Here is a 25,110-nt window from a genome sequence, read left to right on the forward strand (position 1 = left end):
ACTTAAGTTGGCAGCGTTTGTGCTCCTTTCTATTTGCCTCACTAGGATTTGACTTCCACTTTTTAAAGGAAGTCTTTCTATCTCTCACTGCTTCTTTTACATGGTTGTTAAGCCACGGTGGCTCTTTTTTAGTTCTTTTACTGTTTTTCTTAATTTGGGGTATACATTGAAGTTGGGCCTCTATTATGGTGTCTTTAAAAAGGGCCCATGCAACTTGCAGGGATTTCACTTTAGTCACTGTACCTTTTAACTTTTGTCTAACTAACCCCCTCATTTTTGTATAGTTCCCCCTTTTGAAATTAAATGCCACAGTGTTGGGCAGTTGAGGTGTTCTTCCCACCACAGGGATGTTGAATGCTATTGTATTATGGTCACTATTTCCAAGCGGTCCTGCTATAGTTACCTCTTGGACCAGCTCCTGCGCTCCACTCAGGATTAAATCTAGAGTTGCCTCTCCCCTTGTGGGTTCCCGTACCAGCTGCTCCATGGATTTAATTAATAAAGAATTAAAGGACGGTAATATTATTTGTACCAATTAACAAAGGTTCAGAGACAACAGATCCAAGCAAACTAACTGGATATCCTTATTGGATGAGATCAAAAGTTTGGTTGCAACTAATAGTACTGATGTAATATACCAAGACATATGACTTGGTTCAGCACAACATTTTGACTAGAAAATTAGAAAGATACAAAGTAAACACAGCATACATTAAACAGATTAAAAACCATGCTTGAGTAGATTTCTTTCTAGGGGGTTCCCACAAGGATTGGTTCTTGGCCCTATGCTATTTAACATTCTTATCAATGACCTGGAAGAGAATATAAAATCATCACTGATAAAGTTGGCAGTTGCCAGAAAGATTGGGGTTGGTGGTAACTAATGAAGTGTCAGTAGGTTCAGGCTTCAGCACTGGGAGTCTGGGAAGTTTTCCCAGCCCTAGCTGGAAGGTTATTTCCTGTTCCACAAAGATGGGAAGTTCCATTCCCAACTCCTGTGCCTTGAAATTAGGCCCTGACACTACACCCCACATTCAGCATAGTGGTATGGTTATCAAATGATTAGGACACAAGTAAGATGCATTTTGTGCAAGACGCATCATGTTCAGTGTCATTGGAAAAGTTATGATTGGCTGAATATGACTGTCCTATTGTGTGCATGTATCGTGTTCATATCTGCAGTTATGGATATTGACTATGTATCTGTATTTCAAAAGTGCTTACTCTGGGTAACACCCACAACGAGCCTTTCAGGTACAACAAAGAAGCCAGACAGTGTTGATGGCTCATCAACAACGACAATGGACCTTCCTCTGAATGTTTCAGCCAGCCTATTAGTCATGGATACTATGACTCAGCAGGGCATGCTAGGGCATGTGACCAGACCACATGACAGTAAACTCCATTTTGGTACCTGTATTTTTCAACAAACTAGACTGGGAACTGAGTTTGGAACAAAGGGGGAACAAAGGGTTCCTACCATATGGAAAAGCTACATCAAGTGGGGTGTGTGACCATCTCTTGCCCTCATTCCGCACACAAGAAAACTCATGGATACACCTCAGGAACAAAGACTGAACTGGGGGAAGTGCTGGTCCCAGGGTAAAGGGATTTCTAGCTTGTGTATGGAAACTTGGTGTACTGCTTGTATCATCAGTCAGGGTGAGAAATTGCTAATTAAAATTCTTTCCAGATAGTACATTAGGCTTAGTTTGAGGTTTTGATTATTTGTTAAGTAATCTGCTTTGATCTGTTTGCTACCACTTATCGCTGGGAAATTGGCTTTTGTCTTCTATCTGTCCTTGAGTGGCTTAAGTAAAGCCATCAGGTAGCTTAGTTGGGTGCATGACGCCACCTGCTGTCGTGTTGGCTGATAACAGGGCCTGGAGAGGCACACTGAATCTCCAGCAAAGCAGTGTGAGAAGGGCCAGCCCAGCTTGAGGGTTAGAGGGCACAGCAGTTCCCAGAAGCCCCCCAGACTGCATCCCGGGGTGACAACCCATCACACCCTATAGTACACAAGTCTCAGCAAGTCTGTCACATCCTTTCCCCCCATTCCACACCCTAGATAGTTCCTGCCTCCAACCACCTCTAGCAGCTCCCACCCTCCTATGAATTTACTTCTCCTCTCCCTTACCTGAGCCAGCTCCATTGCAGCCATTTCCTTCCCCCTGGGAGGAGAGGATGATTTGGAGCGAAACGTGGACATTATTCTGTAGCCTGCCAGTGAGGACAATGTGAGAATTCAGACAGAGTTTCTGTCCTTTCCACATGTCGATTCCCCCCAGCATTTTTTCCTGGTAATGGACATTCTAGGTTCTGCCACACTGTGAAGCACAGAGCGACCTTATTCCAGTACAGGCCTAGCCCCCTCCCACCAGGGTGTAACCCTCTGAGACATGGTGAAACCCTCCCAGTAGCAGAGTCTCTCTGTTACACTTATCAAGTTTGTGGACGATACCACCAAGCTGGGATGGGTTGCAAGTGCTTTGGAGGACAGAATTAAAATTAAAAATCATCTGGACAAACTGGAGAAATGATCTGAAGTAAATAGGATGAAATTCAATATGGACAAATCCAAAGTACTCCACTTAGGGCTAGTCTACACTTACCAGCCGGGTCGACGCGGTGAGTTCGACTTCTCGGAGTTTGAACTATCGCATCTAATGTGGACGCGATAGTTCGAACTCCGGAAGCGCCGCGGTCGACTCCGGTACTCCACCACTGCAAACGGCGGTGGCGGAGTTGACCTTGGAGCCGCGGACTTCGATTCCGCGGCGTCTGGACGGGTGAGTAGTTCGAACTAGGGTACTTCGAATTCAGCTACGCTATTCACGTAGCTAAATTTGCGTACCCTAGTTCGACCCCGCTTCTTAGTGTGGACCAGCCCTTAGGAAGGAACAATCAGTTGCACACATACAAGACAGGAAATGACGGCCTAGGAAGCAGTACTGCAGAAATGGATCTGGGAGTCACAGTGGATCACAAGCTAAATATGAGTCAACAGTGTTACACTGTTGCAAAAACAACAAGTATAATTCTGAGATGTATTAGCAGCAGTATTGTAAGCAAGACACGAGAAGTAATTTTTCCGCTCTACTCCGCACTGATTAGGCCTCAACTGGACTAGTGTGTCCAGTTCTGGGCCCCACATTTCAGGAAAGATGTGGACATATTGGAGAAAGTCCAGAGAAGAGCAACAAAAATGATTAAAGGTCTAGAAAACATGACCTATGAGGGAAGATTGAAAAAAGTGGGTTTGTTTAGTCTGGAGAAGATATGATCAGCTTTCAAGTACATAAAAGTTTGTTTCAAGGAGGAGGGAGAAACATTGTTCTTCTTAACCTCTGCAGACAGGACAAGAAGCAATGGGCTTAAATTGCAGCAGGGAAGGTTTAGGTTGGACATTAGGAAAAACTCCCTGTCAGAGTGGTTAAGCACTGGAATAAATTGCCTAGGGAGGTTATGGAATCTCCATCATTGGGGATTTTTAAGAGCAGGCTGGACAAACACCTCTCAGGGATGGTCTAGATCAGGGGTGGCCAACATGTGGCACTTTAGAATTTAATATGCGGCTCCTTGTATAGGTACCAACTCTGGGGTTGGAGCTACAGGCACCAAGTTTCCAATGTGCATGGTGTGCTCACTACTCAGCTACAGACCCTGTCCCAACTCCACCACTTCCCACCACCTTTCCTGGGCCTGCAGTGCCCTCATTCCATTTCTGCCCCTCCCCCCCAGTGTCTTGCATAGCGTGAACAGCTGATCGGGAGGTGCTGATTACTCTGGTTTCCCATGGGTGGGAGCTGATGGGGGGCTACTGATATATTTCTGTGATTCTTTGGCAATGTACATTGGTAAATTCTGGCTCCTTCTCAGGCTCAGTTTGGCCACTCCTGGTCTAGATAATACTTCGTCCTGCCTTGAGTGCAGGGGACTGGACTAGCTACCTCTCGAGGTCCCTTCCAGTTCTGTGATTCTATGAACCAAAGGCCAGAGACAAGCAGAATCAAAGGAGTCACTTGGGGGATTCTCCCTGTCATTGTCCTCAAGGCAGCTGCCTCAGGTTAACTAAGTTATTTGATGCTCCAGCCTTTATACAGGCTCTCCTGGGAGTGCCCCTTTCATCAGCTGGGCCTAGTTTTAGCTTTTTGGGAAGCATGACCCCGGGCGCTCTGAGACTGGGCCTTCTTGCCTCAGCACATCTTGTTTCTTTCTGTGCTTCCCCAGTGAGTCCAAATGAGTAGATACTCCTCATAGAGACTGTGAGCATAAGAATTTGTTTAGTGTTTAGACTTTACTGAATACTTGAGATTGCTGCCTGGGTTAACATCTGACTAGTTAGTTGCATTGTGAGCCTCTGTGGCTCTGTAAATAACCAGACAGGAGAGAGACTTTACCTATGCGAAGGGCTGATTGACAACAGAATGCATTACACCCTGCCTGGCAGGAAAGGTCCATCAACACCAGAGACACTATTATGGGACGTTAAAGAAGACACAAGACTGTTGTTGTGCTCTTGACCTCCCATTAGCTGAGTTTGCAGCTCAGAGCACATGGCAGGAAGGGGATGAAAAACCCCATACAGAGGGAACTGATGATCTGTATGCTGCTTGGACTCTGGGGGGGCAAAGTTTCTAGGCATAAGCAAGAGATTCCCCAGCTGCTTAGCCGGGGTTAGTCCTAAAGAATATGTAGAGCTTGCTTATTATAGAAGCTTCTATTACCTTTGAAATTTAAGACTGCAACTCATCTGCATCAATCGGATTACCTGCTTTAACTTTGTAAACAACTCTCGATTCCTTTTAAATAAATCTTAATACAGGTTATGACAGGACTGGCTACAAGTGTTGTCTTTGTTGGAAGATCTAAGATTCAATTGACCTAAGGAAGTGACTGGTCCTTTGGGACTGGCAGTAACCTGAACATTGCTGTTATTCGTGGTGTAAGGCAGCGGTTCTCAACCAGGGGTCTGGGGCCCCTTGGGGGGCCGTGAGCAGGTTTCAGGGGGGCTGCCAAGCAAGGCTGGCATTAGACTCGCTGAGGCCCAGGGCAGAAAGCTGAAGTCCCAGCGCATGGGGCTGAAGTCCAGGGCCTTGAGCCCCATCACCCGGGGCTAAAGCCAAAGCCTGAGCAATGTAGCTTTGTGGGGGCCGCAGGCAGTTGCCCTGCTTGCTGCCCCCTAATGCCAGCCCTGGCTTTTGTATGCAGAAAACCAGTTATTGTGGCCCATGTGGGCAGAGGAGTTTTTATAGCATGTTGGGGGTGTAAGGGACCATCTGTCACAAAGGTGAGCTCACCTGCGTGGTGTGATATATGGGATCACCCAAAGGGACTGTCTGTGATCCCATGTTAATGCTGTTACAGAGCCTGAAGCATTTACACTGGATTCTTGGTTGGTGAAATCTCCATACAGACCTCACACCCAATTTGGGGTTTGTTCCCTGCTTCTCACCAGTCTGCCTGAGGCTGGTGCTTGTGCTCTCGAGTCACTGGAGACAGCGTCACAGAGACTTACGGGCACAATCCCACCAGCAGCAATTTGCAGCAGTGCAGAGCAGGCTTTACAGTGACACAGTGAGGGCCAAATGGTCCATGGACTCAGCCAAGCCCCAGTTCTCCTCCAGTGCACGTCAGCATCCCGGCAACCTTCTAGGGGGTCAAGGCTGCCACCTCTTCAGTGACGGTGGATCCCCAGCAAAGCATCACCAAGGGCAAGTCATGCCTGACTAACCTAATTGCCTTCTATGATGAGATAACCGGCTGTGTGGATGAGGGGAAAGCAGTGGATGTGCTATTTCTGGACTTTAGCAAAGCTTTTGATACAGTCTCCCACAGTATTCTTGCCAGCAAGTTAAATAAGTATGGGCTGGATGAATGGATGGTAAGGTGGATAGAAAACTGGCTAGACGGTCGGGCTCAACAGGTAGTGATCAATGGTTCCATGTCTAGCTGGCAGCCGGTATCAAGTGGAGTGCCCCAAGGGTCGGTACTGGGGCCGGTTTTGTTCAATATCTTCATTAACGATCTGGAGGATGGTGTGGACTGCACCCTTAGCAAGTTTGCAGATGACACTAAACTGGGAAGAGTGGTTGATACGCTGGAGGGTAGGGATAGGATACAGAGGGACCTAGACAAATTAGAGGATTGGGCCAAAAGAAATATGATGAGGTTCAACAAGGACAAGTGCAGAGTCCTGCACTTAGGATGGAAGAATCCCATGCACTGCTACAGACTAGGGACCGAATGGCTGGGCAGCAGTTCTGCAGAAAAGGACCTAGGGGTTACAGTGGACGAAAAGCTGAATATGAGTCAACAGTGTGCCCTTGTTGCCAAGAAGGCTAATGGCATTTTGGGTTGTATAAGTAGGGGCATTTCCAGCAGATCGAGGGATGTGATCATTCCCCTCTACTCAGCACTGGTGAGGCCTCATTTGGAGTACTGTGTCCAGTTTTGGGCCCCACACTACAGGAAGGATGTGGACAAATTGGAGAGAGTCCAGCGGAGGGCAACAAAAATGATTAGGGGGCTGGAGCACATGACTTATGAGGAGAGGCTGAGGGAACTGGGATTGTTTAGTCTGCAGAAGAGAAGAATGAGGGGGGATTTGATAGCTGCTTTCAACTACTTGAAAGGGGGTTCCAAAGAGGATGGATCTAGACTGTTCTCAGTGGTAGAAGATGACAGAACAAGGAGTAATGGTCTCAAGTTGCAGAGGGGGAGGTTTAGGTTGGGTATTAGGTAAAACTTTTTCACTAGTAGGGTGGTGAAGAACTGGAATGGGTTACCTAGGGAGGTGGTGGAATCTCCTTCCTTAGAGGTTTTTAAGGTCAGGCTTGACAAAGCCCTGACTGGGATGATTTAGTTGGGTTTGGTCCTGCTTTGAGCAGGGGGTTGGACTAGATGACCTCCTGAGGTCCCTTCCAACCCTGAGATTCTATGATCACCCGCGCCCCATGACCCGCCTTGTCTCTGGATGGAGGTGGGTGACGGAGGGTGCACAACGGCTCCTAGGAGGGTAGGGAGAGGGATAACAAAACCCACCTTCTGGGGTCACCCCTCAGGAAGTGAAGGTGACAGGCATTGTGGTGGCAGAGAGGGGGAGGGGAGGGAGTGGGAACAGCACCCTCAAGGGCAATGCTGCCAGTGGGTCGCTTCATCACATCAGGCATGGGGCTGATAGGGGGCCATTCCCTGGGGGTGGGTGCCTGTGAAGGGGTATATAAACCCCAAACTGGCACAGAAGGGGTTAAACTGCTGCTTTAGTCTGGACTGGCCCAGCCCCTCCACACCTGCAAACCATGCCAGGACTGGAGCAGGAGTTAACAGGAGAGACCTGCTCTACTCAGAGGGGAGCCGTCCTGGGAAGGGAACAGTCTGTGGAGCATCTCCAGCCCCAAAGCGAGGGCTGGCAGCATTCAGGGCTCTGGCCTTCACTGAGGGAGGGTGGGGATCCCCGGAGCTCAAAGGGGGAACAGGCTGAAACTTGCGCTGGAGACCCAGTAAACTCTGAAGGGGACTGAGACACTCCCAGGGCCCCCAGAAGTAAGAGAGGCCCATATCCTGAAGGGACCTGTCCACATTCCCCTCCCCCATCCCCTCCACAGTTTCTTTTTTTTTTTCATTCCTTTATTTACCCTTGTTTGCCGAGTCAGCTCTTTTGCTGTTTCACCTGGTGCCCCGAGAGGAAGAAAGTGCCCCAAGGCCTCAGGCAGAGGGTGGAGCCCTGACACACTAGAAGGACGTGCCCCATAGCACTCCTGGGGCAATGAGACTCACAGAGCTGCACCCCAGAAGGCCTGAGGCCCAGCGGTTTGGCACCAGTTTGACAGGCTGGATGGCCTCTCCCTGGGGGCTGCCAGCAGCCTGGCAAATGGAGTAGCCATGGGGTGGCCTGGGGAGCGGGAAACGGGGCAGCATCCCAGACAGCACACTGAGAAGGGAAATGGAGAGGGGATATGGGGCACAGCAGTGAACTCAGCACCCGTCCTGAAGGCCATTGGCAGAAAGTTGTCCTCTCCCTGGCCTACTGGGGTCAGACAGTGACACAGAGATCCCTTGGCAAAGAGTCACTTGGTCTTAGCCAGCAGTTCTCACCTGAGACCTGACAAACCCACCACACCAAACATCTCTTGGAGGATGATCCTGTGAGGTGTCTACAGAAAGCTCATAACTGGTCAAGACTCAATGACTAAGAGATTAATGTGCTAAGAGAGGGGTGGAGATGATGGACAAGAATAACTAAAACACACATATCATTCTTAATGTATTTTCATCTTCTAATACCCATAACCCACTAATTATCCCTGGCTGCCCCCGGCAGTCTGGGGCCAGTGTAGAACCGAAGGTACGAGGATTTTTCAGTGACTGGCTCAAAGTCACCCAGAGTGAAATTCACTTCACTGGATAAATCCCTAGTTTCTGGGTCTGCAGAGGGGTGGGGAGGTGAATTCCATTCATGGACATGGAGCCACTCCCCATCCTCACCCTGATCTTAAACACTACCCCAACCTTCCCCTGCCATAATGGACCCACTTGATGCCGCCAGAGCCATCTGCCATGGGACCTACATGGAAGAATTAAGGTTGGGTGCCTTAGCTGTGAATTTCGATCCCCTAGTGTAATTGTGATCGCTGTTAGGTGGGTTTGGCAAAAATAATTTTGTCTATTTCTTCTTTTTAATTTCAATTGATGATATCAATAGTTATTTTAAAGACCTTTTTTAATGTTTAGAATTTCAATGTTCAGAGCTGTGGGAAGTTATGAGGATTGTCAGACAACAATTATTTAATTACAGCCAATATTGAGATTTGAAAAGCCAAATCTTTATAACTGTTCAAACACAACTGTCAATGTCACATGCAAACTATACAGTGTAAATATTCTTAAATCAAACTCGACTTTCTCCAGAAGCATTTCTGTATTATACCTATATAAATATTTTTTCATCTGTGTGTGTACAAGTTAGTACTTGTGGCACCTTAGAGACTAACAAATTTATTTGAGCATAAGCTTTTGTGGGCTACAGCCCACTTCATCAGCTGCATAGAATGGAACATATAGTAAGAAGATATATACACATACAGAAGAAGAAAAGGTGGAAGTTGTCATACCAACTCTAAGAGGCTAATTAATTAAGATGAGCTATTATCAGCAGGGAAAAAACGTTTGTCATGATAATCAAGATGGCCCATTTCAGACAGTTGACAAGAGGTGTGAGGATAATTACTGTAATTTATTAATAAAAACCCAGTCCTTTCAAGCATACTTTTAAGTAATGAAGTACTTTAATTCTTTCACATTCTAGACTGTAATGCTTGCTGAGGATAATTACACCCTCTCTGTGATGTATTTCACTCTCAGTATCATAACCCCATCTTGATGTACCTCCTGTCTAGGAGCTCTCCTGAGGCCAGTGGCATATGATCAGAAAGTGACACACTGACACATGAGCAGAGACACATGGGGGAGGGTGGAGGATGAGGTAACATGGAGGCTACCAGGGTTGAACATGAGAGTGCAAAGCAAACCCCCTCTCAACCTCTCCTCTCTCCTACCTCCCAGAGTGAGTGACTCTCTGATAAATCATTCCCTGAAATTTAAATAGCCCCAGTATGTGGGACAGTGATTAACGCAGGTGCCTTGGGTGCTGCAGCACCAACCCCCTGCCTGGATGAGGGGGATGAAGAACTGCAGTAGAAACGGGTTAGGCTGGGAGAGGGCACAGCTGAGGTGGGATTGGGAGCGGAGTTGACCAAGAGGCCAGAACTCATGGGGGAGTTGGGAGAAGTCAACTGGACTGGGTAGAGAAACTCCTGTGTATTTTCCCATTGACTATCCTGCCATGTATTTAATTTAGAAACTTTTCATTCACATTTAAATACATTGGAGCTAAGCTGGGATGATGCATGTTCACTTACAGTGGTACAGTTTTAAATGGGTGCTTAATCAGATGCTCATGCAACACAAAGCAGTCAATCGGTGTGCTTTCATTAATTAACTTGACTGTGTGCTGTGCGCATCACTTTTAAAGAAAGATGATGTGAGGGAGTGTCAAAATTTTAGGCATTAAGACATGGAAAGTAGGTGTCAGTTCATTTCTCATGCGTTTATCTCATAATTTTAATTTGTTTTGAATCAGTATTAATACCATGTTGTTTTAATAGCAGTGGGGTCCATTTGTATAATTGTTTGCAAGATTTCACTGGATATTGTGAACCAGCCATCTCAACCTTTTATTTTAAGATTCCTAAATACAACCCAGCGCACCACTCCTGAAAGACTGCAAGCTCTGGAAGGTGATATGCTCCTTAGAGAGCAAACATCTGACGAGCCCTTTCGCCCTAGCTCTTTGACATTGCTTTATCTGCTCCACCAGAAAATGCTATGGCAAGCAGGGAATTACAGCAGACCTTCACTAGGTATGCTTCTACCAGCTATGGGCCAAAATTCAAATGGTTCTGTTTGTTTATCTTTCATTCAGCTTTGCAATTCTTAGATCCCATTTAAAAGCTGGAAGTGAAATAACCAAAGCAAGTTAAGACGAGAGTGACATCGGGCATAGGCGGGGGTAAAACAATAAATGGAAAGAACTGACTATGCAAAAAGGAACATCGCAAACTATCAGAGCCCCAGACCCCCGTCCAAGTGAATCCACCCCAGCCTGGCATATCAAGCTGGGCCCCTGAAAAATCACCCAGCCCGTCTGGCAGCGAATGCTGCGTGTTCCAGATGGAACTATGGTGTGTGCGTCTGCTCTGCTGACATGCTGCTTTGGTACGGAATGCACCACGGCCACAGGGAGCAGAGACATGGACTTCTACAAAACACAATCCCAGATACACCTCCAACATCCCATCTCCTCCCACACCTCCCCACTGTCTGTCATCCCCTCCTCCACCTCCACATGGCCATTCTCAGCCCATTGCTAACAGTTCCTCCCAGCCTTCAGCACTATAAATAAATAAAACATGGTGTTACAAAAGGTAGCTTGTGCCAAAGAAACCTGATCTGGGCGTCAGTAAGGTTTTTGATACAGTTCCACATGGGAAACTATTCGTTAAATTGGAGAAGCTGGGGATTAATATGAGAACAGAAAGGTCAATAAAGAATTAGTTAAAAGGGAGTCTACAAGGGGGTCATACTGAATGGTGAGTTGTCAGGCTGGAGGGAGGTTACTGGTGGAGTTCCTCAGATCAGTCTTCGGACCAATCTTACTCAACACCTTCATTAGTGATCTTGGCTCAAGAAGTGGGAGTGTGACACAAAGCTGGGAGGGATTGCCAATAAGGATGACAGGAAAATCATACAAGAAAAACTGCACGTCCTTGAAAGGTGGAGTAACAGAAATGGGATGAAAATTAATAGTGCACAAATTCTACTTGTCAGTCCCCAAGTGCTTATTTTGCAATAAGCTGGGGATTTATCAATTGGAAGTGACAGAGGAGGAGAAAGACCTATATGTATTGGTTGATCACAGGATAATTATGAGCTGCCAATGTGATGCAGCCGTGAAATAGGTTAATGCAGTCCTAGGATACATCAGGCGAGGTATTTCCAGCAGACACATGAAATGGTCAGTACTGTTATACAAGGCACTGATGAGACCTCATCTGAAATACACCTCTACCGTCTGGCCTTAAAGTCTGTGAGTCTATAAACTGTGCCTTGCATTGCACAGACACTGATGGAGATCAGGGCCCCATCGTGCGGCGCATGGCAGAGACCCTGACTGAGATCAGCACCCCCATTGTGATGGGCACTGCACAGACACAGAGGGACAGACCTGGCCCCAAAGAGATCACAATCCAAATAGACAATGGGTAGGAGGAAAACACAGAGGGGCTGTGACTTCCCCGAGGCCACCAAGCAGGTCACTGACAGAGCCAGGAGCAGACCCCAGTAATGCCAGAGCCCCGTCACGCGCAGCTTCGAAAGGTCCCCAGACCCCCATTGTATTAGGCTGCAGGAAGAGGTAGTTTGTCCATGGATGCACAGGCTGTCTTGGCAGGGCAGCTCAGCTGCAGTCCCGGCACACAGCTGGGGTGTGTCTCCTGGGTCAGGAGAAGTCAGTGTCCAGTCCTGTGGGACTGTGCTCCTGGTTCATACTTCCAGCACTCACTGCTGGCCCCCCCTTACCAGCTGCACTGTTCAGCCAGCCCCAGGACTTTGTGAGGTCACTGTCCCATCTCCCCGCCCCCCCTCCACCAAGCCCTCAAACAGGGACATGGTGCACCAGTGCCAATCAGAGTGCACTAGTGTAAATTCTGTCTGTACTAAGGGTTTGCACCAGAGCCTAAAACCCCAGTGTGGCAGAAACCTTCAGTGCCCGAAACAGCAGTACGGTGGCACTAGAACTGGAATCTATTTCTAGCTCTGTCATGGACAGCCTGGGTAACCTTGGACATGTCAATGTTTCTCCTCCCAACTTTAGTCTCTTTACCCAGCTGGCTACCACTGGGGCCTCCTCTCTCTCCAGAGCTGCTCACCACTAAAATCTGTGTGGGTGTCACCAGAGCTAAGGCAGTTCAGCTCTGGAATAGTCTTACAAGGGGGGCTGTGCAGTCTCTTTCCCTGGAAATTTTAAAGAGCAGGTAGGACAAAGCTCTGTCGGAGATCATCTACATAGGGCATGGCTACACTTGCAGGTGTGCAGCACTGGGAGTTACAGCTATCTTCGTACAGCTGTGTAGGGAAAGCGCTAGTGTGTGGCCACACTCACAGCTACCAGTGCTGCAGTGTGGCCACATTTGCAGTGCTGTTGGGAGTGATGCATTATGGGCAGCTATCCCAGCATTCAAGTGGCAGCAACATGCTTTTCAAAAGAGGGGGGTGGGGTGGAGTGTGACAGGGAACGGGGGAGAGAGAGAGAGTGGCTTTTTGGACCCGACACTGTGTATCAGTTCCCTGCCTTGCAAAATCTGAAAATTTCCCCGACCCCTCATTTACTCTTAACTGCGAACAGCCTGCAGACCAGATAAGCAGCTGCTCCAACGGACTCCCTCTCTCTCCCCTGCCCCCGCTGTTTCTCTCCTCAAGCAAACACTTATCCCCCTGCCTGCCTCATTCACAGCAAGGTAGTGGGTTATCTCAATTGATTGTTCACAGTCAGTTACAGATTGATCACAGCAAACAGGAGCTGTGTTTGTTTTTTTAACAAAGAGAGGCATCATAACAAAACAAAGAGAGCAATTTAGTTAAAAGCATTCTGGGATATCTCCTAATACCCTGGAGGCCAATAACAGCACTGGTGTGTGGCCACACTTTACGATCGGCACTGTAGCACCAGCGCTGCAATTGTTATACCCCAAGCAGACCCAGGTGTACAGCCAGCGCTGCAGCCAAGGAGTTGCAGCGCTGGATGTGCCCTGCAGGTGTGGACAGTTACTAATTGCAGCACTGGAAAGCCTCCACCAGCGCTGCAACTCTCAAGTGTAGCCATACCCATAGACTTGGTCCTGCCTTGGCAGAGAGCTGGACTTGATGACAGCTTGAGGTCCTGTCCAGCACTACATTTCTATGATGCTATGAAATATATACATAGCATAAAACACAACATACAGAATACAACCCACCACAACATAATGTCAGGCAATTCAGAAAAAAACAAAAAACAAAAACCACAGCATAAAATGACAATACAAAGGGAAAAAAAACAACATAATGTTAAGTAATACACCCTAGGCCAAAATTACACAATGAAAAAGAGCTCAACTCAAACCAACACAACACTGGCACCAAACACACTGAAGCAAAACAATGCACCATAAAACTATGCAACACAACATGGTGCAATCAGAGTTCCAAATGGCACCATGTAAAACAGCTCAGCATAGAACACGACACAGCACAAAAGAGAATTATTTCAATGTAGGCCTGGAAGGGATCTTGAGAGGTCGTCTACTCCAGCCTCCTGTGCTGAGGCAGAATCAAGTATCCCCAGACATTCCCAGACTGGTGTCTCTCTAACCTGGCCTTAAAAACCTCCAATGAAGGAAATTCCACAGCCTCCCTCAGAAGCCAATGCAAGACAAACACAGACCAAAACAACACTGTACACACACACGCTGGGCTTGGGGTTAAGGGGAGGCAAGAATTCAAACAATCTGGATTCAGTTCCCAGTTTTGCCCCAAATTCTCCATGCAAACTTGAGCAAATTACTTCAGCTCCCTGAGCCTTCAGTTTCCCCATCTGTAAAATGGAGAGTCGCCTCTCACCATTTGCCTATTTAGCCTTTGAGCTTTTTGTGGCAAGGCCTCTCTGTCACTGTGGGCATGTCTACACTGCAGTCAGACACCGGCAGCTGGCCTGTGCCCACTGACTTGGGCTCACACGGCTCAGGCTGCAGGGTTAATTGTAGTGTCCATGTTCCCACTGGGGCTGCAGCCCAAGCCCAGACACCTACACTGCAATTAAACAGCCCCTTCGCCTGAGCCCTGTGAGCCTGAGTCAGCTGGCATGGGCCAGCTGGAGGGTTTTAATGACAGAGTAGAGATACCCCTGGTGTCTGTTCAACACTTGTCACAATGGGGACCCTGATCTTGGTCAGTGTCCGTACAGAGCCCTGACCAACAGGGGGCCTGAGCTCAGTTGGGGGTCTCTGCAACTCCCGGCATTACAGGATCCCTGATTTTGTTTAGGGCCCCTGCAGCATCTGGCAAAATGTGGAGGCAGGATTTCTGTCAGGTTCTGCGCAGTGCCCAGTACAGTGGTGGGGCGTGATCTGGGTCGGGGTCATCGCAATGCCAGACCCAACGGGGACACAGATCTCAGTCAAGGTCTCTGAAGTGCCCAGCACAATGGACACAGCACTTTGGGTCGCAGTCGTGCGCTGCCTGGCACAAGAGTGGCTGTGATCTCTGTCCAGGTCTCAGTTTTACCTGGCACAACAGTGGGGTCTGATCTCACCTGGGGTCTCTGCAGCACCTGGCAGAACAGGGCCACGTTCAGTACCATAAGAGCCCTGATCTCAGTCAGACACCTGGAGAAAAAAGTGGGAAGATTTTCAAGAATTTGATATCAGTATTTCAGAACTGAGGAGAAAATGGGGCACAAACTAAATATTTGCCAATATAAGGGATAAGTATCAACATGTGGGGAGATTTTATGTCACCATTCAACCACTCAAGAGAAAAGAGGGAAAATTTGAGGGGCTTATACAGTGATATTGAATCAACATCAGAATGGGATGGATTTTTCTTACCTCACATTCACATGACTGGCAGGGAGTGGGAAAAGAGTGGGGCTTGAGTCAGAAGGACACCGGCTGTGGGGAGGGGCTGGCTGTAAGGTCTGGGAATGTGACTAGCAGTTTGGGAGGGCGGGGGGCCTCTGGGTTAGTCAGGGTCGGGGACGGGACGTAGCTGGGAAAGGAAACCTGGGGCTGGGCCCTCTCCATGGGGGACACTTGCTCCTCCATTCCCTTCCCGGGCCTTTCCATGCCCTGTTGCCGCAGAGAGTGACCCTCCCACCCCGCCCCAGGCGTATCCCTGTCTCAGGGCTCCCCCAGCCTCTACCCATTAACCCTCTGCCCAGTTCAGAAATCACTCAGGGGAACGATTTCACACCTAAACAAGGATAAATCACTGGAGGTAAAAATGGGGGGAAACACCCCAAACCTGAGATTTGAACTGGACATTGGCGAATTGGAGAGAAAATGGGGCACAATCAGGGGAGGAGAACAGGGAACTTCGCAGGGATTTGAGGGTAGCGGGGGGGGGGGGTTTGGTCACCCTGGCTCTTGCTCGTTACTCTCTAGAGAGAAAGGGGGCAGGACGGGAGAGGATGGGGGGGTCCCCACGGGAGGGGACAGCGGTAAATCCAAGCGGATCTCAGCCCCCTCCCCTTCTCTCCACGCTCCTCGGGGGTCAACCAGCTCGTCTCCTCCCCCGGTCCGGGCTGCACAGACATTCCCCCCCCCCCCCATGCGCTGGGCTCCCTCAAGCTACGAGATCCCGGATCCCCCCCCCCCCACACAGACACTGGGGCAGAGTCACCGCCCGGCCCCGCCCCCGGGGCTCGCTCCGGTACCTGGAGGCTGCAGCTCCGCAGCGGGAGCAGGGCCCGGGCCGGGCACGGGGGGTTAATGGGTCTCCCCGGCACAGACCCTCCTGCTCCGCCCGGGCTCCCCCGTCACAATGGAGCAGCAGCCGCGCGGCGCTCACCCAGCAGCTGATCACACTCCGCCCCATCCCCCGATCTGCGCATGCCCAGAGCCAGGAAACGCAACCGGAACTACATCTCCCAGCCTGCCCCGGGGCCGCTTCCGCCCTCTCCAGCTCAGGTAAGGGAGGGGTTCAGCAGGGGAAACTGCGCATGCCCCGTGCGAGCAGGAGAATGAAGCTGCTGCTGCCGCCTCCCTCTGAGCCGGGCCCGGGCCGAGCCGCTGCTGCTCCCGGGTCCGTGCGGGGGCGCGGGGCATTAATCCCTCCGTGCCCGGAGGGGGGGGGGCGGCTTTTTCCAGCTGGGCCCCACTCGTTGCTCTCTAGAGAGAAAGGGGGCAGGACGGGAGAGGATGGGGGGTCCCCACGGGAGGGGGCACCGGTAAATCCGAGGGGATCTCAGCCCCCCCATTTCTCTCCCCGCTCCTCGGGGGTCACCGGCTCTTCTCCTCCCCCCCAGCCATGTCCGGGCTGCACAGACATTTTCCACCCGCCCCTTTCCCAGGTCTCACCCCACCCCCACCCCCCCGGCAGCCGCCGCCCGGCCTCACACAGGGACCCCTCGTGGGGCCCCAAGGTAGAGCCTGGCCGGGCCCGGGGGCGTTGGGCTCCGGCGGGGGCAGCAGCTCCGAACCCCCCAGGGAGCAGATCCCGGCGTTGCGAGATGCCGGGTCCCCCCCACAGACACTGGGGCAGAGTCACCGCCCGCCCCCGGGGCTCGCTCCGGTACCTGGAGGCTGCAGCTCCGCAGCGGGAGCAGGGCCCGGCCCGGGCACGGGGGGTTAATGGGTCTCCCCGGCACAGACCCTCCTGCTCCGCCCGGGCTCCCCGGTCACAATGGAGCAGCAGCCGCGCGGCGCTCACCCAGCAGCTGATCACACTCAGCCCCGCCCCCATCTGTGCATGCCCAGAGCCGGGAAACGCAACCGGAACTACATCTCCCAGCCTGCCCCGGGGCGCTTCCGCCCTCTCCAGCTCAGGTAAGGGAGGGGTTCAGCAGGGGAAACTGCGCATGCCCCGTGCGAGCAGGAGACTGAAGCTGCAGCTGCCGCCTCCGTGTGAGCCCGGGCCGAGCCGCTGCTGCTCCCGGGTCTGTGCGCGGGGGGGCGCGGAGCATTAACCCCTCCGTGCCCGGCCGGGGGGGGGCTTTCTCCAGCTGGGCCCCGCCCCCTGGGCAGCCCCGGGCTCTGCCCGCCCCAGCCCCGGCCCGGAGCCCCCAGTGAGTGAGAGACCCGGGGGGCCGGGCGGGAAAGTGACTCTTTGCCCCGGGGACCTGGGAGAAGCCTCGGAGCTGGGGTGGGAGGGGCGGAGCCTGGGGCCCGGCGGGGGGGGGGCGATGTATTAAATCGCTCCCCGTAGCAATGTGCTGCTCCCGGGCGCTGCGCATGCTCAGTAATAGCTGCTGACACCGCTGCCCTTCCACCTGCCCGTATCAGCCGTATATCCCCATGCGGCAGGGGGCTCCGCTGGACCCCGCTCACAGAGCCCTCTACAGGGACGTCCTGCAGGAGAACTATGGGACTGTGACCTCGCTGGGTAAGGGTTCCTGTCCCCTCAGCTATGTGAAGCCACAGGGTCTGCATTTCTGCAGCTGGTCAGTTACATTAGAGGGGAATGGGTCGCATAGTCTGCAGCGCCAGTGTGAAAGACGCGTTCATGTCCAACCCCCTCCAATGGGATAGGGGAGTCATGGACCTAATGGACATGCTAATTCATCCCCATCCCTCCAGCTGTCACAGGGACAGGAACAGTGTCTTATCCTCTCTGCATTAATTCTCACTCACACGCAGCATCTGTGCACCTCCCTTTCTGGGACTGGCTCCAGGTGTGGGGAGGGCTCTGGGGCTTCAGACACAGGCAGGGTTTTAACCCCAGAGCTGTGTGTACCTCAGCAAGTCCTCCAGAGCCACAGACCCTGGACGCTCCCAGTAATGCTGTGAGAACTTCCCGTTCCCTCCAGAACCTCTCCCATGGGGGCTCAGTGACCACGTTCCCATCTGTTCACATCCCACAACTCCCCAGCAACCATGGGCTCAGGTTAAACTCAAGATGCGCCCTTGTGACAAATACTGCCCCAGTCCTCAGTGCACTGTGCTCATAGCTGATTTCACCCCCCGAGCAGGACTCCCCATTCCCAAACCTGCTCTGATCGCCCAGCTGGAAGCAGGGGAAGAGCCGTGGGTCCTGGCTCCAGCGTTTTTGCCGCCCCAAACGGTGGGGAAAAAAATAAGCTGCGATCAGCGGCACTTCAGTGACAGCTCTACCACCACCGCTTCATTCTTCGGCAGCAATTGGGTGACGTCCTTCCTTCTGAGAGGGACTGAGGGACCCGCTGCTGAATTGCCGCCAAAGCCCTAGACTTGCCACCCCTTTCCGTTGGCTGCCCCAAGCACCTGCTTGCTGTGCTGGTGCCTGGAGCCGGCCCTGGGTCCTGGATCTCCAGACCTCCGAGGAAAGCAACATCCCAAAGAGGCACCTGCACATGTGAGGAGTCAGTGACACTGACACAGAAACGATCTGGCAAATGAAGGAAAAATCTGAAAATCCCCAAGATGTGCTATAAGCCCCCTTCAGTTAGTGCGTTGTGGTTTCCCTCTTTGCTACTCCCCTTTGTGTCCTTTCTGCCAGCCCAGGCACTGACTCCTGCCTGGATTCCCTCTCTCTCCAGCAGGTGACGAGACAATGAGTGCAAACGAGGAGGGGAATCCACAGCAGGAAGGTCCTGAGGAAGTGGAACTGCAGGGGAGGTTTCCGAGGTTTCTAAGTCAGCATTCAGGCCTTATTTGCCACAGGGGAATCCACACAGGAGAGAGGCCATATAAGTGCTTTTATTGTGGGGAAAAGTTTCAGTGCACCATCAGCCCTTATTGTACATCAGAGAATCCACCCAGGAGAGAAACCCTATACATGCTCGGACTGTGGGAAAAGTTTTAGTAAGAGCTCTGGCCTTCTTAGCCATGGGAAAATCCACACTGGAGAGTGACCATATAAATGCTTGGACTGTAGGAAAAGTTTCAGTCAGAGCTCAAGCCTTATTAAGCATAAGAGAATCCACACGGGAGAGAAACTCTTGAAATGTTTAGACTGTGGGAAAAGTTTCAGTGAAAGCAAGCCTTATTAAGCATGGAGGAATCCACACAGGAGAGTGACCCTATCAATGCCTTGAGTGTGGGAAAAGCTTCAGTAACACTCAGGCCTTATTTGCCACAGGAGAATCCACGTGGGAAAGAAACCGTATAAATACGTGGATGGTGGGAACAGTTTCAGTCAGCGCTCAAGCCTCATTAAGCATGAGAGACTCCACACCAAGAAACCCCATAAAGGCTTGTGTAAGCAGAGTCAGGATGAGCTCTACCCTGACATCTGGTGGTGAATTATGGCGAGTATGGAAAAGAATTTCAGGGGCTGATCTTCTTTGCATAGGCACACCCACCCTACCTAGCATGAGTCAGTTTGACAGCTGTGGGATCCCCAATTTTTCTGTTATTGGGGAAGGAGGAATAAAATGTTGTTACCCTGAGTATGTGAATAAGGGACTATGAAACTGTTTTATGACAGATGGTCTCACCATCACCTAAGTAGCACTCACTAGACAAGAGACATGGGTTCCAAAACCCAGGGAATTGATAGAAGCTGGGGACAGGTGTGTGTATGTGTGTCTGATGGTGTGTGGCCTCTTTGAGAGTCTAGATCACTAATTGCACCTTCTTCTTTCTCTGCTGTTGAATAGCAGAGCTAGTTTTGGGTCCCTTAAGAATTTAGCTAGAGGGTGCTGAGCTGAAGTCACTTTGAGCTAATGGTGCACCAGCACTGGGGCTCCTCTACTACAAGCTGAAATCACTAAAAGAGCAAAACTTTTTGAGCTGAGCTCCCTGAGTGCTGTGTTAACTAGTGGAGGAGCCTGCAGACATATCGCTGGCAGAGCAGAGCAGTTTGCAGAATGGTTGGAGCAGCCCATGGAACAGCGAGCGAGTGGAGCAGTTTGCAGGGACGGCTGGCGGGGCTCATGGGTTGGCTGGAGAAGCAGAGCGGCTGGTGGAGTGGAGCCTTTCGTGGTGAAGCAGTTTCCTCAGGCCTTCCAGTTTCTACATCACCAACAAAAACGCTGGGTTCAGAGATGAGTGGTGCTTTACAACAAGTCCCATCTGAAAAAAAGTTCGGTGCATGGTCCTCTCCGCTTGGAGGGAGGGGCAGGCTGGGTAATAAACTGATACCGTCAGGCTTTTGGCCAGGGCAAGATGCTGCAGCACCAGGGACCTAGGCTGGGGAGCTGGGGAGAAGCTTCATAGTACCTGCAGCCTTGTGTGTCCCTGCCTGTGCAAAGGTTTGTGTGAGTGCAGGGCCGGGAGCGATCTGCATCTTCTCCCAGCAGCAGTGTGAGAGGGAGCCCAGGCTGGGGAGAGAGAGGGATCAGCGGTACCCCAGCTCCAGGTTGCACCCCGGGGACCCCCTCACTATAACAAATAAATTAGTGCATCTCTCCCCAAACTAGTTCTAGAAGCACAAAGAACACCATGGAGACCAGGCCTTTAAACGTTAGGAACCATCAGAGTTAAGGTGACGTGTACAAACTTTGTGCAGTGCTGCTGTGCATGTGTGTTATGATACAGACTCAGAAGTGTGGCCTTGGGGTCAATTCCCTGTCCCCCACAGCATCAATTTCCTCCAGACTACCAAGGGAAGTGGTGCTTTCTCCATCCCTTCATGAGGTGCCTTTCTGGAGTCTTCTTTTTTGGTCCAAAACTTGCTACTGCACGATATAGGAGGCCTGTGACGTGCAGAGGGGTCAGATGAGATGATCTAACCGTCTCTTCTGGCCTTAAAGTCTCCAAATCTCTGCAAAACTGAGTGTGGCACTTTGAGAGCCTCTGAGGTTTTCATGTGTTGCCTGCTTGATCCCCAGCACTGACCCTGAGTGCATGGGGGTGACACAGGGGAGCAGCTCAAACATGCAAAGGGGCTGGCTAGGGGCAGGACATTAGCCCTGCAGGTCAGGGGTGGGTCTGGCAGTGACATCACAAGGGCCTTTTGCAGCACCTCAGTTGATTGGTTAAAGGAGGTTGGGAGGTGGTGATCTCACAGAGAGTCCATGACAACGGCCAGGTAGGACAGGCTGCAGGGCTGGGGCGATCTCAGAGACCCCTGTGGCTTTGCTGCAGAGAGTCTCCTTTAGGTCTCTCCCTGAGGACTGAGAGAGAATTCTGGGTCATGTCTGTGAGCGCGAGGAGGAGCCTCATTGGAGTTTTCCCCTTTCCCACTGCTAATTTAGTGAGAAGACAGACGTCCCTGTGGAGAAGGTAAGAGCCCCAGAGAGGTTTGGCAGCCTGACCCACCTGGTGCTGGCCAAATTCAAGGCATGGAAAACACTGGTTCTCTCGGATGTTCTGGTGCTTCTACAACACTTGCTGAATAATCAGTGTGAATGGTGGTTGGTCTGTAGCTCATTCGAGGTCACTTTGTTCTGATTATTCAGTGTGTGAAACTCCAGACTGATGGTGTCACGGAGTGCGGAGGAATCAGGGCCCTGTAACCCCCGGCTTCCTGTGATTCACCATGACTCTTAGCCAGCCAGTAAAGCAGAAGGTTTATTTAGACGACCGGAACACAGTCCAAAACAGGTTTTGCAGGCACAGACAACAGGATCCTCCCCAATTAGGTCCATCTTGGGGTCCCAAGATCATCACAGCCCCCTTGTGGGGTCAGAGCCCTGTCTGTGCTTCCCTCCCTTCCCCAATCAGCTCCTGAAAAAAACCACTCTCACTCTCCAGCCTTTGTTCAGCTTCCGGGCCAGAGGTGTCACCTGGCCTCTAACCCCTTCCTGGGTTCTCACATTACATGCTTAGGTATTTTCTCTCCAGTCAGTCTCCCATCCCCCAGTGCAGATTGTCCTCCCAGGCCAACACCCCCCACTCAGCATTCACAGACCACAGTAAGAACAGTCCCAGTTTGTCACAGATGGTTAGTCTGAAAGTCAGGACACCCAGGTCCTGTTCCCAACTCTGTGCCAACAGATTCTGAGATGTAAGACAAGGCCTTCGCCTTCTCAGCCTTCGTTTCTCCCTCTGTCGGTTAAGGATATCAAGCCTCTCACGCCTGCCTCCTGGTGGGGCGAGGCTGGGGAGCTGTGGGAACCTGTCTGAGAGGGACACTAGTAGCCGTGTAGCACAAGAGGTGTCCTATCAGGTTGAGTCATTGCAGATTATGATGTAGCGCAGCAGACCCCCATTTTCCCAACCTTGCAGTATGCAGCTTTCCATGTTAACTGAACCACCAGTGCACACAGGTGCAGCAGCCGGCGATTTCTCCTGTGGCTGCTAGATGGCGCTGCAGCCTCGCACTGTCCCGTTCCCCTGGATCCCGAATGTTTGATTAGGTGACCTGGCCCCACCCCGCGCCAGTTAGATGCCATCAGTGGGGTCTGCTGTGAAATGCCTGAAAGAGTCAATTTTACTGGTATTTTATTATCTTTAAATCATTAAGGAGAGCAACTTTAAATCATTAAGGAGTGACGCCTCTTATCTCGTTTCTAAATCAAAGTGTCTCCTCCTTGTGTGCGAAGAGACAGTTTAACAGGATGCCACAAACGAGAGATGCTTTTGGTTTGGTTTGGTTTCTCTATGTAAATTGAGATGTCTTCCTGTCCCATCTTTCATGCAGATGAGGCCAGGGGAGTTCTCTGTTCTTCATTCTGTACACTAATGGAGATGACTTAAACTTGTCACCCTGGCTTGGGGCGAGTACGACAGTCAAGAGGCTTTGCAGGCCGCATTGGGAAGGGAATCGTAACCACCATGGGAGGGCTACGCTGAGGGGAAGGGCCCTTCAACTGGAGCCTGAGGGTGAGTGGCCATCGCCAGAGTGAGTGTCCGACCCGCGGCATCCCTGCAGCACAGCCAGGGCCTGGGCAGGGGCCTGGGACGTGTGTGGAACAGACTGTGAACTGCCTTGACTTTCCAGCCACAGCTGTTTCGGGTCCCCCCGGGCCACAGAGCGGGGTGACGGCTTTTCCCTTCACCTTTCCCAGTTTCTCCTTGTGTTTCATGAGTTGCTATTTCATAAACTGTGTTTGCTTTGAACTATATGCAATGATCAGTGGGTCAGGGAAGCGTCAGGAACAGAAATTGTACCCTAGAGTGGGGACACCTGAGCCCTGTCCTAAGTACAAGAAACAGACTAGGGGTCGAGCCCCAGGAATCCTGGGCCCAGGCTTGTCAGGGTTATGAGAACTCTGACGCACGAGAGTAGAACGGTGTCCTGAGTCAGGCGGGCCTCTGGGTGAAGGGAATGGGAGCGAGGACTCAGATCCTATCGCTAGCCAATTCCACAGGGGTAGTGTACGAGCCAGGAAAGTTCCCCACAATAGCGGGACCATTCCCCTGCTTACATAGGCCTGGACACAAAATGTCTTTAGCTGTGGATTGCACTGCAGATCCGATTGGCTGAAAATCCTGGATACCTCTGACATCATGAGACCACATGAACTGGTCCTTTCCTGTGGTCTGGCTCTGATGAGGTAAGACTAAAAGGTATTTTCACGGTTGGACAAGGACAGACTCTGGGGACTGCATTATTCTCCTCGGCAATTCCATTCTGCAGTGCCCTGACAGCAAGATCCCAGTTGAAAGTGTGGGTTACTCTCCCCGGCAGGGTCAGGTTTTCTGTTCACTGTTTTTAATGACTGAAATGCTCTTCTCTTCTTTGTAACCTAGGCATCCATTTTGAATCTAATCGCGGACCGGAAGCAGAAAATAGTCACCATTCCCAGAGATGCCCAGCTAAAGAGGAAATTTTCAGTAAGAGCTCGCTGCTGGTTCACACATGCATGTAGACAGCATCCATGCTGGTGTCTGTCAGTGAGGTTTCTCTGTCTGTTCTCTCAAATGTTTGCCTACTTGTTTTCTGGCTGGTGATGGCTGAAAGGATTTAGTATCCAAGGAAGGAAGCATCCTCCTGGTTAGCAAACAAACAAAGCAGCATATTCCGTGTCCAGATTATATTTAGTCATTAATCGACATTGTGATGGTCCTCCCCCCACCCCCACACACAGGAAAGTTACCCTTTCTTTAGGAAAATGACGAAGTACGAATGCCAAACACAATTCCAATAGAGGATTCAAAGCAAGCTTTTCTGCATGGTAATTATAAAGGCTTTAATTTAAATCAGTCCACCCTGAGATGACCAATTAAGAGTTATCTTCACTGAAGGCAGTTGAGGTCTAAACCCTTGGTTTTGTATGAATGGAAATTTGTTCCATTTACTCACCCTAATCTGGTTTCATGAGCATTGTCTGGGGTGCAAGGAGAGGCCAGTCCAATGAAGACACATTACTTTGGATGTTCAGTAACTCCTCACTTAAAGTCGTCCCGGTTAACATTGTTACGCTGCTGATCAATTAGGGAACATGCTTATTTAAAGTTGTGTAATGCTCCCTTCTAACGTTGTTTGGTAGCCACCTGCTTTGTCCACTGCTTGCAGGAAGAGCTGCCCCTTGCAGCTAGCTGGTGGGGGCTGGGAACCAGAGTGGACCGGCAGCCCCCTATCAGTTCCCCGCTCCCCTAAGTTCCTTGTGCAGCAGCTGCCTGCAGTTCAGCTGTGTCCCTCCCTCCACTGCAATGGGCTGCTCCTGCCCTCTGCCTTGGAGCTGAAACTCCTGCTGGTTGTGCATGGGGGGAGGGAGGGAAGAAGGGGGCTAATGTCAGGGTGCCCCCCTCCCTCTTATTCCTGCACCTTGCTTACCCCATCTTCTCTAGAGCAGCGGGAACACACCAGGGCTCAAGATGGAGGGAGCTTGCAGCAGCTGCCTTCTCAGCAAGCTCATCTAATTAACAAGGGAAATGCTTATGGGAAATGTGCATATCTCCCTCCATGCCTGCTGCCTTGTATAGAGAGTTAACCCTTGAGGGCTCAGCCAATTGCTAGTTCATCATTTAGCAGTAAGGGAAATATCCC

At 50.9% G+C, this 25,110-nt stretch overlaps 1 long non-coding RNA gene across 3 annotated transcripts; it reads left to right on the top strand.

Moving 5' to 3' along the window:
* The first annotated feature begins 16,220 nt into the window (after positions 1-16,220).
* On the top strand, positions 16,221-24,559 carry LOC120393333. Of its 3 annotated transcripts, none has more exons than XR_005592002.1 (3): positions 16,221-16,283; positions 22,819-23,000; positions 23,871-24,559. It is a non-coding gene; the product is annotated as an uncharacterized LOC120393333 (long non-coding RNA). The 3 variants fall into 3 exon arrangements; XR_005592003.1 differs by lacking the exon at positions 16,221-16,283 and adding an exon at positions 16,878-17,141; XR_005592001.1 differs by lacking the exon at positions 16,221-16,283 and adding an exon at positions 21,399-21,458.
* Positions 24,560-25,110: the final 551 nt, after the last annotated feature.

Source organism: Mauremys reevesii, linkage group 1, assembly GCF_016161935.1.
Source record: "Mauremys reevesii isolate NIE-2019 linkage group 1, ASM1616193v1, whole genome shotgun sequence".
Classification (NCBI taxonomy): domain Eukaryota; kingdom Metazoa; phylum Chordata; order Testudines; family Geoemydidae; genus Mauremys; species Mauremys reevesii.